This window comes from Columba livia, chromosome 2 (genome assembly GCF_036013475.1).
Source record: "Columba livia isolate bColLiv1 breed racing homer chromosome 2, bColLiv1.pat.W.v2, whole genome shotgun sequence".
In the NCBI taxonomy this organism is placed as follows: domain Eukaryota; kingdom Metazoa; phylum Chordata; class Aves; order Columbiformes; family Columbidae; genus Columba; species Columba livia.
Window position 1 is genome coordinate 160,413,504 of NC_088603.1, and position 3,522 is coordinate 160,417,025.

General features: G+C 41.7%; 1 non-coding gene across 1 annotated transcript; it reads left to right on the forward strand.

Annotated features, from left to right (window-relative positions):
- The first annotated feature begins 2,268 nt into the window (after window positions 1-2,268).
- On the forward strand, window positions 2,269-2,341 carry TRNAF-GAA (transfer RNA phenylalanine (anticodon GAA)). Its single transcript has one exon. It is a non-coding gene; the product is annotated as a tRNA-Phe (tRNA).
- Window positions 2,342-3,522: the final 1,181 nt, after the last annotated feature.

Here is a 3,522-nt window from a genome sequence, read left to right on the forward strand (position 1 = left end):
ATAGAAACATAGAATGGTTTGGGTTGGAAAGGACCTTAAAGATCATTTAGTTCCAACCCTCCTGCCATGAGCAGGGATACCTTCCACTAGACCAGGTTACTCAAAGCCCTCTCCAACCCAATTCAACTTGATAATTTCTACTGAAAACTGCTACATCAGAAGAGACAATAACCAATGTATAATGACTTCTCTAAATGCTATAATATCCTTCCATTTACTCTTTCTTTTTCCAGACTGAATAAACACAGTTTACATGGCCATTCTTGTTGCAAAAGTGACTTTATTCTCTCTTTCCACTGGTTAGTTTTTTTTTCCACATCCTTCCTGGGACAGGGACTCCAAATCAAAACAGTATTCAAGATGTGAAATACGAGGTTTTGCAGTAGGAATGAGGTCAGTTGAGAGAGGACAACAGAGAAACCAGTGTATGAAGAACCCGTGCTATATAGTCACTCTTGGGGCAAAGGACACACAAGTGACCTAAGGAAACCACCAGAAGGAAGTCAAAGGTAAAGTACAAAGAGAAAGTTTCTGGCATAGGGGCAAAGTGGGGATAGATATGGAAACAGGGACAGTCTCATTGAGGGAAATAAATGTCATGGGGAAGGGGACTTTTCCAGCAGGAGATCGCGGTGGCTGTATATTTTTCATAATAGTGGATAGCTGTCACAGGAGTTCTCCCAGATCTCTGCATTTGCATAGTGCAGCACTGGGCTGGACATGTGTGCGGCAAGGAAGAATTTTCCACATCTCTGACTCAAAACAAAAACAACACCTTCTAAAAGCAGCAATTTTGACCAGGCAGCCAGAGCAGTCATCCCAACTTCACTCCTCCTTCCACCTCATTCTCTCCCCATACCAGAGCTGCCTATGGAGCTCTTTAGCTCTGAGTTGTGCCAGAAGGACAGGTTGAATTTCTCTTCAATGAGGGAAAGTCTAAGCTTTCAGCTTCTTCCATATGACACGTTAAACTGGCAAGACAAGTCTTCCTTCTGACAACTTTGCTCATAGGCTTTCACTTGTGATGCTTTACCATCTGAATAAGCCAGCTTCCCAGAAATTCAGCTTCTAAATTTTCTAATTTAACTGAAATGTAGCACTTCTTTCAAGGCTTGTTCTTTACCAGATCCTTCATTTCATCATTTCCACCAGCACTACTAGCATTTGCAAAGTGGTAGCATAGCTCTTCTTTCAGTAGGAATTTTGTACCCAGCTGAAGCTGGAGTATTTCTAGCAAGGAAGAGTGGGTTGTCAAATACCACAGTTCTCATGTTGGGATCATTTCTTCCTGTCTAAGGAAAGCTGGAGAGAAACAGAAGTGCTTTGGTTTCTGCAGTCACTTTCCTTGACAAGGAGAAAGATGTTGAAGCTAAAACGGGACAGCCACTATGAGGTATCTTCCCATGCCATTTCCAGAGACAGGACTACATGGACTGTTAATTTGACCTAGGAGTGCATATTTTCTTTTCCTGGTGACTGGTGCTTTTTAAAAGGCCTAAGAGCATTAAAGTCTTCATTACCAGGCTGAAAGATGTGAAATGGGTCAAGAAGAAAGTCTACAGTCCTCTGGAGCTGTGGGACTGGTGGGATAGCCTAAGGTATCCCAAATAGTACTGAATATGTGTATTTAGGCAACCTGATTGGCGTTCTTTCAGTGAGATTGTATTTGAGATGAAAGGCATGTTTCTGTTGCCTTCAAGACAATAGGCAAGTTGAACTCCACCCAAATCACAGAAGTTTTGGAAGTTTTCCTACTCTGGCTATCACTAGTCCCTCTTTGCTTTATTTGTAGGGGAACTGTTTCTGCTTAGCAGACTAAGAAAAAAGTCTGGGACAATAATAAACTCAGGAGAAATACCTACAATGCCAAGAAGAAAAATACAGAGTAGTCTTCCAGCTGTATTCTTCCAGCTCCTATCAATCTGCAGATTAACAGCTTCTCAAACTGAGGAAGAAGAAAGCTTTTAGAATTATGCATGTGTAACACTTTCTGATGAAACTCACTTTCTGCATTTCCCTCATTGCTTCTGAAACCCTTTGTAGTCCAGCCATGCAGAAAGTCCTGTGGAACACCTGGAGAGGAAAAGACTCAGGGCCATCTCATCAACACATACAAATATTTGAAGGAAGAGTATAAAGAAGATGAAGTCACACTTTTCTCAGTGGTGTCCAGTGGTAGGATAAGAGTCAAACTTCCATTGTGAATTGTAAAAGTCTGAGCCATAATTATGTTCCAACAGGTTTTATGAAAATTAGCACCACAGCAGGGCTGAAGTAGCTCAGCTGGGAGAGCGTTAGACTGAAGATCTAAAGGTCCCTGGTTCAAACCCGGGCTTCAGCAGTGTTTTCTTGCAGTTTTCTATGGCCAGTGCTGGGCTCCTCAGTACAAGTAACACTTGGACATACAGAAGAGAGTCCAATGAGGGACCATGATGACGATGAAGAGACCAGAGCATCTTGTCTATGAGGAGAAACTGAAAGAACTGTTCAGCCTGGAGAAAACAAGGCTTAGGGGGAACCATATCAATGTATATGAATAACTGAAGGAAGGATGCAAAGAGGATGAAGGCAGTGGTCACACTTCTCAGTCATCTCCAGTGACAGGACAAGAGGCAATGGGCACAAACTGAAACATAGGAGGTTCCCTCTGGACAACAAGAAGTATTTTTTTACTGTGAGATCGATTGAGAACTGGGACAGGCTACCTAGAGAGGTTGTGGAGTCTTTATCTTTGTGGATATTCTAAAGCTGCCCCAACACGGTCTTAAGTAACTGGTTGTCAGTGGCCCTGATTGAACAGGAGGTTGGACCAAATAACCTCTAGAGGTGCCTTCCAGTCTCAATCATTCTGAGTCTATTAAACAGGGACAGTTTTACAATCCAAGGGCTTAAGCAGAAATAGCTATATAAAGGCTTTTTTTGACCCCTCAATCTTGAGCTGCCTGTTTCTACTCCTATGTAATGGACTGCCCCATAAAGAGGTAGTAGGGCTGGCCTACTGGCTTATGGTGCCATGCAGGAAATTGAAATTGTGATTTGGAAAAAAAAAAAAAAAAAAAAAGAAGAGTGGTTTGAATCACAGCTGACCTTGAAGAAAATATTTTTCTTAAAATTTGTCTTTTTATCAGCTGAAGAGTTCTGGTGTATCTACTTATTGCTCACAGGGAAACAGCTCCAGATCTCTGATGAAGCTTTCTACCTTTTCCTGAACGAGTATGCATACACTGGCCTTTTTAAGATATTAGCATTCAATGTAGAGACACTCCAAAGAGTTCTACAACTGAGTAACTGTGTTTTCTGTTTTGCTCTCCATCCCTTTCTGTCTAATTTCTGTTCTGTGGACTCCTTCAGGCAAACAGCAGAGACAAGACCTGAGTTGCCGTTGTCCAAAAAAAAATGAGAAACATTATTGATTTCTCAAAGATCAATCCCAATACTCATCTGGTCTTTCCTCCATAATCACAGAATCACAGAAGCATTTTGGTTGGAGGAGACCCTCAACATCATAGAGTTTAATCACTA